This window comes from Cibotium barometz, chromosome 23, assembly GCF_041138505.1.
Source record: "Cibotium barometz isolate CiBa-2024 chromosome 23, ASM4113850v1, whole genome shotgun sequence".
Classification (NCBI taxonomy): Eukaryota; Viridiplantae; Streptophyta; class Polypodiopsida; order Cyatheales; family Cibotiaceae; genus Cibotium; species Cibotium barometz.
Window position 1 is genome coordinate 25,800,327 of NC_141068.1, and position 12,220 is coordinate 25,812,546.

The window sequence follows — 12,220 nt, forward strand, 5'->3', positions numbered from 1 at the left end:
AGTCTCCACCTCCTCGCGGCACAATCTGCATATCCGCTCAGCTCTAGGAACCCGTGCCGCTCTCCTAGCTTCTATCTCTAGCTGATGTGATGAGACTCGTAGCTGTCCAATAGCAACGCGAGAGCTGTGTGGCATGTATACATCCATGTACCGCGGTCGATGTATAAACCCATCCCCTGAGATGCTCATAAAGTGGTCTCTGTAATACAGCATCTTCGGTGGTAGTGGGCTCTCTGGTGCTGTCCATGTCTCCTGTATGTAGTGCTGCCATATGTCCTGTCTCATCACTCTGTTCCTCTCATTGAGAGAGAGGTAACCCCGTGGAGCAGACTGATCATACTGAAAAGGTGGCAACCGCTCAATGTCTATACCATGATGTGAGAACCGTCCTCCACTTCAATACCCAAAGCAATTGCCATCTGTGTAGATATAAAGTTCTAAGTTGCACAATCATCAAACATGAACAAAGCGGGCTGATTCTTAAGTTGTCCCCAAGCCTTACATACAACCGTATCTTTGTTATCATGTGAAGTGTTGCTCCGCACATCTGGAACCATATGCACATTCGGCTTCGATGCATTCACATTATCACACTTTTCTTGTTTGGACATGCATTTGCAATATGCTTAGTGCTACCACAAGTAAAGCATTTTCCCTCACTCATATATTGCTTTTTCTGGTCCGGAGTGAGACCATAGTCTCTCACTTGGAAAGAACGCTTCTTGGTAGACTTATTTTCAGCCTTTGGACCATTTTTATCTTGATTTTAGTCCCTTTTAGGTGGCTGTCCATTGTTTTGCAGGTTTTGGTAAGCCCTCCATTCGCCTTGAAATAAGGATTTAGCCTTATTGGATCGACTCAACTTGAGTTCCAATTGCTCAGTGCAAGTGGCCAGCAGTGCCATTCATGAACATGCTTACATGCCGGATCATGGATTTCTGAGTGAAATCCTCATCACTAAAAGCAACATCAAACTGGGTAACAAAAGCAAGTGCCTTTGATGCATCATATTCCCCATGATATGCGACAAACTTCACAGATTTGTCTTCGGCTTTGAAGTCATGAGACTTTGATGCATTAGCCTGCATCTCAACATGTTTTCCCGCTTGTTTGTCCATTGGGATAGCCCCTATGAGACTGGCATCATTTTAGGAACAAAATGTGATACATTAGGCACAGATACATGTGCCTTGTAAGCATGAGTCATGGCTGGCCCCTCAATACACATTGGTGCATTTTTCACCCATAGCTTCTCCATCACAAGAAATCTTGTCAGAAACACCCATGACACTATGTACTTGATTCTCCGAAGATCAATATACTTTATTGGAGAGAGCGGCCAGCCGTTCCGGCTCACTATGCGTCTCTTGTCAATTCAGCAAATTACTTCTTGTATTTTTTAGCAGTCATCTCCTATTTGTACACTATGTCAAGGCCTCTATTGTGGGTGTGCCCGCCCGTTTTAGTGTCAAGTGGGACTGTAGCATTTGTGTATACCAAGATCCAGTGTGTCCAGCCTCGGCCAGCTGTCTGGATGCCTCAAAAGCTCGGCGTGATAATCTCTCCATGGGCATCTCCCTCATCCTGTATATAAAGGAGATCGTCTGGAACAATGCCTCCACTGCCATAGGTGGTGCAGCAAACTCAGCTCAAACAATGTCGTGCGGGACGGATGGTTTGCTGCGTATCATCCTCGAGAGCATCAAGATCTGTGGTCTCTCCAGCTGTACCCATGTGGAGGCTGCAAGCCCTGGTGCCCAAACCGCTGCTGCATACATCAAGGCTGGTGTCACTAATGTATCAAAGAGCCACCCCTTCGTCCCGGGTTCCTGAAAATGTGCCTGATGACACTGACGCTCAAGGCCAGCAAGAGCTGCATACCCCCGGGTCACTCTGTCTCAGACTGCCTAAGCCATGGAGAAGCGTCCAGCTGAGCTAGTAAATGTGATGCCAAGGTAAACATAAGAGCTCACCACCTCGACCCGCCCTCCTGCTAATGTGAGAGTAGTGTGGCTCCTGACTGTGCGGGTGAAGTGTGGAAGATCATAACCTTGGTTTTCCCAAGGTTCACTGTGAGCCCCTGCTGTGCGCAGAAGTCATCAAGAGCCACAAGGTGTCTTTGAAGCCCAACCTGGGAAACGGAGGCAAAAGAGAGATGGGCACAGGGAAGAGGCGATGGGCGAACAGTGAGAGAGGGGGCGGAGAGTGAAGCGACGGGCACAGGGTGGGTGGGAAAGGGAGGCGAGAGAGAGAGAGAGAGAGAGAGAGGGAGAGAGAGAGAGAGAGAGAGAGAAGCGACGGGCACAGGGAAGAGGCGACGGGCGAACAGTGAGAGGGGGGGCGGAGAGTGAAGCGACGGGCACAAGGTGGACGCGAAAGGGAGGCGAGAGAGAGAGAGAGAGAGAGAGAGAGAGAGAGAGAGAGAGAGAGAGCCTACGTGCTGCTTTTCTCCACGCTTCCTTCCAACCCACGAGTTCAAAAAGCCAGCCCTTCCTATAATAGCGTGGGCTCCTCTAAAAAGGCCACGATTCACTTTAACAAGGGGTATTCTTTTAGTTACAAGGTTTTTAAAACCTTTGTCTCCTTGTCCCCTCCACACATGGGGTTTTATTAGTTTTTAAAACCTTTGTTCCCTTGTTCCAAGTGTGAACATTTAAAAAAAAAATGTCTTGCTCACCGACCACCATGCTTACACTTATGTTGCACAAATTCACAGGGTCGTGACATACCCGCTTCTTGAAAAATGGCAAGCATCCTCGATTGCATTCTGGTGATACAACAAGACATCCAAAGCGGAACCACACTGATAACGAAGGCTGCCCAATACAGTAAGATATCAGCCATGTGATCAACTTTGATATTCTTACTCACGGGAATGAAATGAGCTTGCTTACTGAACCTGCATATGATAGTCCAAATGCCATCATTCCCCGTTTGTGTCCTCGGAAGATCAAATATAAAATCCATGGCAATGCTCTCCCATGGTCTATCTGGAATAGGTAAAGGTTGAAGTAACCCTGGTGTCTTCTGACGGTCAAACATCACCTTCTGACATACGATGCATTGCTTAACAAAAGCATCAACACCCCTTCTCAAGGTCAGCAAATAAAAGAAAGCCTCAACTGCCTTTATCGTGGCCTCAATGCCCCTATGACTTGCATATGGTGGAGCATGACATTCCATCATAACCTTGAGCCGTAACTGCCTGGTAGCACACAATCTACCATGCATCAACAAGAAGTCATCCCTAAGAGTATAATGATCATGCCGTTGATCTTCAGACATCTGATCATATACCCTGCCAAAATCCTCATCTTGGGCATACTGCTCTTTCATCTCATCAGGCTCATGATGATAAGCAAGTGAAACTGCTGAGACCTGTGGCTTGCGTGACAAAGCATCTGCCACAACATTCTTTTTGCCTTACCCATGTACAATCTGAAAGTGGAACATAGACAAAAAGTTGGCCCATCTCATATGCTTCTCAGAAAGTTTAGTTTGCCTGAGGAAATAACGCAAGGTTTGATGATCTATCTGCACAGTGAAATCAGTCCCAAGCAAATAGTGTTTCCATGTAGAAAGAGCATGAATTACAACCAACATCTCTTTCTCATAGACTTGTAAATGCTTCTCGGCTCTCATACGACTATCATAGGCTATCACATGTCCTTCCTGCATGAGAACTGTCCCAATGTTGTTTCTACATGCATCACACTGGACAAAAAAAGCCTTTTGGAGATCCGGTAGTACCAATATAGGATCCGAAGTAAGCTTCCCTTTAAGCTTCTTAAAGGCTGCAATTTTCCGATCAGTCTATCGAAACGGAGTTCCCTTCTTTGTCAAAGCATGAAGGGCGAAGCAATCTCAACAAAATATCGTATGTACCGCCTATAATAGGAACACAATCCCAAAAAGCTGCGTACATCATGCACGGTCCTCAAGTCTGGCCAATTGAGAATTGCTTCTACTTCTTTCGAAGGATCTATACGGACTCCATCTTTAGACACGATATGCCCCAAGTAGTGTATTTTTTCCAAGAAGAACTCACTCTTCTTGCCATTTATGACCAACACTGTGGCCCAATGCTCCCTATGCTCCGTGAATGCACAATCATGTGAACAAAGAATGTGCCCACAAACGCTCTATGAGGCCGGAAAATCCTGTCCATCATCCTGTTAAAGATAGCGGGAGTATTTGTCATGCCAAAGGGTATGACCAAGAACTCATATATAGCCCAAAGGTGGTTCAAAATGCTGTCTTATGCACATCCTCGGGTCTAATGTGTATCTAATGATACCGGCTTTTCAAGTCTATCCGACTAAACACTGCGGAGCCCTGTAAGCGGTCCAATATGTCATCGATCCTCGGAATAGGGAATCGATTCTTGATGGTGTTCTTGTTTAGTGCCCTGTAATCTATACACATGCGCGCCAAGAACCATCTTTCTTTTGCACTAAGAGCACAGGAGAGCAAAAGGATGATGAGCTTGGCTAAATCAACCCCTTTTTCAACAACTCCTGTACCTGGCTCATAATTTCCTCTTGTTGGGCTGCACGAACATGGTACAATGGTCTATTTGGTGGAGTACTCCCCAGAATAAGATCAATAGCATGATCTTCTGGCCTTTCCGGAGGAAGTTCTCCTGGCAATGACTCCGAAAAGCAATCCTGGTACTCAGGTAGGAAATAAGTCCTGTCTTTATCTAACATAGACAAATTAGATTGAGATTCATCATCTTTTGCATCCTTAACAAAAACCAAGTACGCAGAAAGATGCTTTTTCATTACTGATGAAATGGCCAAAGTTGATACAATAAGAACAGATTTCCCTTTAAGCTTTACATCCAAAATGTGCTCTTTCCCTCTATGAGTGAAAGTAATCTTCCTGTTGTACGTATCCACCACCGCATGTACTCTATGGCACCATGGCATACCCAACAAAACATGACACTCATCAAGCGGCATGATATAGAATTCCTCAGTGTCCACATAACCTTGCACATGAAGCCTCAGCTTCCCAATAATAGGGGTAACGGGTTTTGCATACCCAAGACAAGCCATATTAGCCTCATACAAAGGCCCCACCTCCTCTGCACGGATCCCCAATCTGCCAGCCAAATTTGGTGAGATAAAGTTGGCTCTAGCACCTGTGTCAAAGAAAATCAAAGCATTCTGCGCAACAAATTTTCCAGCGGCTCACCCAACGCAAGAAACAGGAGTTCTATGCTCGGAAAGAGGATGAGTTATACCGACTTTTCTTAGGGCCGAACTGCAAAGAGGCTTGGAGGAAACTCCGAGAACATCGCCCTCCCACACCCATCACTTGTGCGGACACATGGCACTGCTATGCACGTTCCCTCATCATATCCCCCATCAACCACCCCTACCCCCACCACCACATCCCCGTCCCACCACCTCCACCTTCTTCACAAAGGGCATGGTCCTCAAGGCCATTCGTAGACTACGCAATGGGCGAGCCTAGGGACTCACTGCCGAGTACATCTCGCACGCCGATGATACCCTAGCGCCCCTACTAGCCTACATGTTCAATAGAGCCCTTTGTGAAGGATTTCCACCCTCTTGGTCCACCAACACTATCACCCCCATCCTCAAAGCTGGAGATCCACTTGATCCTAATAACTACAGGACGATCATTATTGGCCACACATTGGCCAAACTCTATGGATCAGTGCTAGAGGCGGAGCTCAGTTCATTTGCAGAGAGCCAGGGATGCAGAGCCTCAAGACAGGCTGGCTTTTGGAGGAGCTACTCTACCCTTGACCACATCTTCACCCTCCGTGCAATCATCAAGTAGGGTAGAGCACAACATCAGAGGATTTACTACTGCTTTGTGGATTTCTGCAAAGCTTTTGATATTGTACCCCGAGCTTGCCTCCTACACTGTCTACAGGAGATCGGAGTCCCATCTGACATGGTTTGGAGCATCATCGCCCTCTATGAGTCTGTCACCGAACGAGTGAGAGCCCCAGGAGGTACATCACAGGAGATTTCCAGCACTATTGGGGTGAAACAGGGGTGCCCTCTATCACGCACTCTTTTTGGCCTCTACATTGATGAGATCTCGAGCTTCATTGATGGATTAGGCGGGGCTGGTCCCACACTAGCAAGCATATTGATCCCCATACTAATTCATGTAGATGACATCGTCCTCCTCTCAGACTCAACCAAAGGGCTGCAGAGACAGTTGGATGCCTTACATGACTTTTGCACTCAGCGGGACCTCTCTGTTAACCTTGGTAAAACCAAGGTAATGGTCTTCAATACCTCTCGCTCCTTCACATCCAGATTGAGCTTCACATATAGAGGGGAACCTGTGGAGATTGTCTCATCCTATGTCTACCTTGGTGTCACTTTCAGTGGCCCACGCTTTACCATGGTTCCTGCAGCACATGCCAAAGTGACGCGGGGATATGCAGCCTTGAGCTTACTTGAGCGGTAATGCTTCCAAGCACATTTCTAGGAGCCTAGGACGAAGGGCTGGCTTTTTGACACCCTCGTCACACTAGCCTTGATGTATGGAGCAGCTTTCTGGGGGCCAGATTTATCTGATGAGGATTGGCAGCGAGTTGAGAGGCCCCAGGTCATGATGTTCTCCCGAATGATCGGCAGCAAATCATCAGTCCCACACCAGATTATCCAGGCAGAGTTTGCTGCAGCCCCAATGGTAGTGGATGCACTCTTCCAGACAGTCACATACCTCCATCGTGTCAGTCACATGGATCCCCACAGGTACCAAGGCTTGCCCTGGAGTCCTCCAGACAGCTAGCACTTGAGGAGCACTCTGGGTATGTATGGTATGCACTAGTTTCCACTTTGTTCTCAGCATATGGGCTTTGCATGGACCGTCTACCCCCCCTTCAGTAGTACAGTTTGGACTCCCCTTGTCTCCGGCTGTCGCACGAGGATACCAACCGGGTTATCCGGTTAGATCTTCTCAGCCTCTACACACATTGCACATGGATCACACCTCCGGAGCTCCCCATGAAGATGCACTTCTAGAGAGATCACTTCCTCACACTCACTGAGGATGGATTCATCCAGGAGCCGGGCTACTTGAGTGTTCACATGTCCCATGCCATGCGGATTGCGATTGGCCAGATACGGGTTTCATCCCACCGCCTCAAAGTGGAGACAGGTAGAGCTGAGCGCATCTTGAGAGCCGAGAAGCTCATACGGAGACCCAAACAAGAGAGGATCTGCCAACTATGCCACACAGAGGTTGAGACGGAGGAGCATTACATATGCCGCTGCCCAGTATACTATGAGATCTGCGGGAAGTTTCACTGTCTATTTCGTGAGGGATTCGGTCCACTCTCCACGATCATTGACTTCCAGGACCAATGTTGCTTGGGCCTCTTCCTGCTTGAGGACACCTTCTTGAGAGAGCCTCGGCCCCAGCCACCCCGCCCCCTCCCTCTCCAGCCAACCATCACTGCTTTCTTCCGGACCCATGAGGTGGAGGACACCGACATAGTGGATCTTGTGGACCCTCCACAAGCTGCTCTGGACCTACCTCGCCCGAGAGAAGTTACCTCGGACCGAGCCTATGCACTCCAGTGTGCACGACACCCTTGGCCCCCCGTCGGCCACGATCACCTCATCGGCTCCAAATCCAGGACATGCTCCACTGCCATCGAGCTACCTTTCCACGTGACATAGTTGAGGGAGACCTCTCGGCCATACTCATTAGCGCCATGCTTGATATTTTTTAGAGTGGTATACCATCTACTCGGAGCTGATGTTGCTCTCATGTTTCTAATGTTGCTCTCATGTTTCTATGTTCTTAGTATTCCATGATGAGTTTCCATGGACAGTTTTGTATCACCCCAGTGAGATAGCTATGTTTATGTTTTCTTTTTGTTTTATTATCCATTCCTTGATGAGATATGCCATGGACATTATTGTATCACTTTGGTCTCAGTGGCCCATTGGGTCTTTAGTAGACGCTTAATATATCTTTCTTTCTTTCTTTCTCTCTCTCTCTCTTTATTATTTTTTTATTTTCTAGTTTTTTTATCCAGACATTGTATCAGATCCACCATGATGTAACTTTTTGGTCTCATAGGTCATTATGGTCTTTTGAAGACGTTAATATAACATTTCATTTCATTTCATTTCTCTCTCTCTCTCTCTCTCTCTCTCTCTCTCTCTCTCTCTCTCTCTCTCTTTATAGGCCCTTTGTTTTGCATGACCACAGCTACCGCTGACCGACTTGCGAGGGGGCATGCCTCCCTAGCTCGTATGGAGAGACAGTGTTTCCAGGCACATTTCCAAGAACCCCACACTAAGTGCTGGCTCTTTAATACTCTAGTATGACCAATGGCTATGTATGGTGCAGCCAGCCCTTTGGGGGGCAAACCTAGGGAAGGATCATTGGAGGCGCATACAGAGGCTACAGGTGAGGATGTTGTCATGCATGATCAGGAGTAAGCCATCTGTACCACATGACATTCTACATGCAGAGTTTGGGGTGGCCCCACTGTACGGATCCTCTTTTTCAAACTGTCACTTATATTCAGCATGTATACACACTTGACAGAGATCGCCTCCCACGACTAGCACTAGAGTCCTCTATGGAATTATACGGCGAGAGGGAGAGGGCACGATTGAGACAAGCTGGACTGCCCTCCTCCTCAGCAACACGGCCATGCTCCGGACCTACCTCGCCCGAGAGGAGTTACTCGCACCGAGCCTCCGCACTCCAGCGTTCCTAACGCCCCCGGCCCCCCAGCCATCAACCACGATCACCTCCTCAGCTCTAGATCCAAGACATGTTCCACCGCCATCGAGCTACCTTTCCACGTGACATAGCTGAGGGAGACCTCTCGGCCATACTCATTAGTCCCATGCTTGATATTTTGGAGAGTGGTATATCATCTACTCGAAGCTGATGTTGCTCTCATGTTTCTATGCTCTTAGTATTCCATGATGAGTTTTGATGGACAGTTTTGTATCACCCCAATGAGATAGCTATGTTTATGTTTTCTTTCTGTTTTATTTTCCATTCCATGATGAGATTGCCATGGACATTATTGTATCACTTTGGTCTCATAGGCCCATTGGGTCTTTAGTAGACGCTTAATATATCTTTCTTTCTTTCGTTCGTTCTCTCTCTCTCTCTCTCTCTCTCTCTCCCCCCCCCTGATGACCCGGACTCCCCATTCATCAGGCTTTCTCAGGATGACAGGAATAGGGTAATCAGATATGATTTATTGGGATTATATATACAGTATACCTGGATCACACCACATGAGCCACTCTCACACAAACGACAGTGCTACATGCATACTTTCATGAGGCTTACAGAAGATGGTTTCATACTAAGGGCCAGAATTCTTGACATATACATGTCACATGCCATGCGCATTAGAGTGGGCCAGTTGTGGGTGTCATTGCACCGTCCTGAGGATAGAGACAGGGAGAGCCATGCACATACCTCGTGAGGAGAGGATATGCACTATGTGCCAGCAAGAGCTCGAGTCAGAGAAGCACTTCATATGGAGACGCACCATATATTATGAGATTCAAGGGAGGTTCCACTGTCTCTTTAGAGAGGGGTCTGGACCCTTACCCAGTATCATGGATTACCCAAATCAACGGTGTCTGGGCCGCCTCCTACTAGAGCTTCATCGCCACAGAGACTCATTGATTAGGGAGTCGAGACCCCATGGAAGACATCCACCCTAGCCCTAGGCGACCATCACTCAGTTCTTCCGACCACAAGAGGACGCCCAACCAGCCATGGATGATATGCCCACAGCCTCCCCGGACCCCCCGCCAGATGCCACTCTTGCGTGACTCTGGACTGGGCCACGGCACTACAGTGAGCCCGATGCCCCAGACTCCCCGGACCTCGCCAACAACACAAACATCAGCCCCAGCTTGAGGAGATCTTGGAGAGGCACAGAGCCACCTTTCCACGCCCGGCAGATCTATAGGTTAACCCCATGCTCGATATCCTTGACGGTTCCCTACCCCTACCAAGGGGTTAGCACCATAGGTTGTACGATGATGATGTTCCCACTTTGTATCATATGGCTCGGATTTGACATTCCACACCCATAGCGTTGGTCTTTGTTTTATTTTGTACCATGATGAGATTACATGGACACTATTATATCACTTTTGGTCTCATAGACCCATTGGGTCTTTTGAAGACGTTTAATATTTGTACATATATATATTAGTATTTGTACATATTCTTTCTTAAGATTTTGATGTCTTACATTCAGTTTTTCTCCCTGTGCTAGCATGGTCTAAAAACCAATCCCGCTCGTCCCACCAAAGAGCATGACTCTAGTTCAATAGGACACATTATTGTAACATCATCGTCCTGATAGAGATGCACATGCTCCAAAGAACTCAAATCATGGTAAGAGGCTTAAAGAGGGTGAAGTTCAAGAACTTCAATCGTAAGATGGATACAACAAAAGCAAGATTGTCTTCTGCTCCAAGGACTTCTATGAGAAGTCTATGCTTTGTCATGGTAGTATTGTTAAAAATGTGGATTTAGGGTGGCTCATAGCAAGTGATTAAGCCCATAATGAAAAACTAAGAAAATGCTAATACTAAATTAACATAATTGTTAATCAATGACACAATGGTTAAGGCACAAACTCCATAATCTCATTGCAATAATCAAGTTCCATACACCCATATTTATAGTCTTGGGAAGGACTCCAATCCATGCTTTTTGTGCACCCTAGTGCTAACCATGTGTTCATTACTACATGTGATTCCAAATATGGAGTTTTTTAAAAAGGAAGTAAGCATCATAGTACAGAGGAAGCTCAAACAGCCATAGATAAGCAGAAAAAAGACCATCACCTCCCAAAAAAATAAATTTTTTTTGGGAAAAATATTTTTTTTCTGAAAAAATCCGTACGAGTCCGTATGGTATCATACCGTACGGTATTCCGTACGATAAGTTGTCATACGCCGTACGGAAACAACCCTATTTGCAATATATTCAATGGTCAGGTAGACCTCCTGAGACTGGCAATACTTTGAGACAAGAAAATATCTTTTGGAGCCATGCATTCCCTGCTCCTTTGGCTCTCCGTTCCCCTCAGCGAGCGAACTTTCATTCTACAAAAGGCATTGGGTTTGCCAAGATGTTGCTAATGCTGAAGGAAATGTTATGTGCTTTCGTGGAGGTCAGAGCCGTTGGTAGTTGGATATGCACTACAGACCTTTATGGCGCATGTAATGGGAACAATTGCAGCCTTTTACGCCTCTTACGGTTCTTCTAGATGGTGAAAGGACAGAGGATTGGATTTTCCATAGGCAGATACTAGACCTTATCCTAGTTTCTCTTTCCCTCAGGTTTTGGTTGCCTTGATCTATAGGTTGATTATTTGTGCACCTTGGTTTGTCGATCGAGTTAATAAGATTTGGCCCCTCACTAAGATAACCCGTTGGTGGAAACAAAACCCGAGGAAAATCTCGCATAGTAAATTGCCACTCAAATCTAGATTGTTTTTGGCGATGCTTGTTGAAAGTGCTCCTAGTTGGAGAATTTCTTGAAAAAAGAGACATAGCTGCTATGAAATGCCTTTCTTGTCATTGCATACAAGAAACAGTGATGCATTTTCTTCGGTCTTGTCCGTAGACCAAAAGTCTCCTCCAACAAATTTCACATTCTCTTCAACTCAAATTTCCGAGGTATTTCTTCTCTAGATTTTTTTGGTTGTTTGGAAGGTGGCCTTCTAGATTGGATCATGCACGTCCCTTTCTAATCTGGACTAGATATTGGGCTTTGTGGACAATATGGCGTGCAAGAAATCAGATTCTGTAAGGATTGCACGCTATCACTACTTTCGTGAATCCTTACATCAGTCTTTGTTTGATAGCATCCAGTTGGATCAGATCGATGATGGCCAGTTTGCTTTGTTTTTTCAGTACTTGTAACTTTGTGTGACTGCTCTTTAAGAAGTTTGCCTCATTTTTTAGGACTTCTTTCTTTGTACAGTGAAGCAATAGAACATAGTTTTTACCCAAAAAAAAGTGTGTTTATATATATATATATATATATATATATATATATATATATATATATATATATATATATATATATATATATATATATATATATATATATATATATATATATATATATATGTAGTGTGGGTGTGTGTGTGGGTGTGTGTAAACATACATACATATATCTGTATATATGTATGTATGTTTACACACACACG

General features: G+C 45.9%; 1 protein-coding gene across 2 annotated transcripts in view; it reads left to right on the forward strand.

Annotated features, from left to right (window-relative positions):
• LOC147625787 (hyperosmolality-gated Ca2+ permeable channel 2.3-like) overlaps positions 1-12,220 on the forward strand; it is a 106,135-nt gene that overhangs the window by 74,782 nt on the left and 19,133 nt on the right. The window lies entirely within an intron of this gene.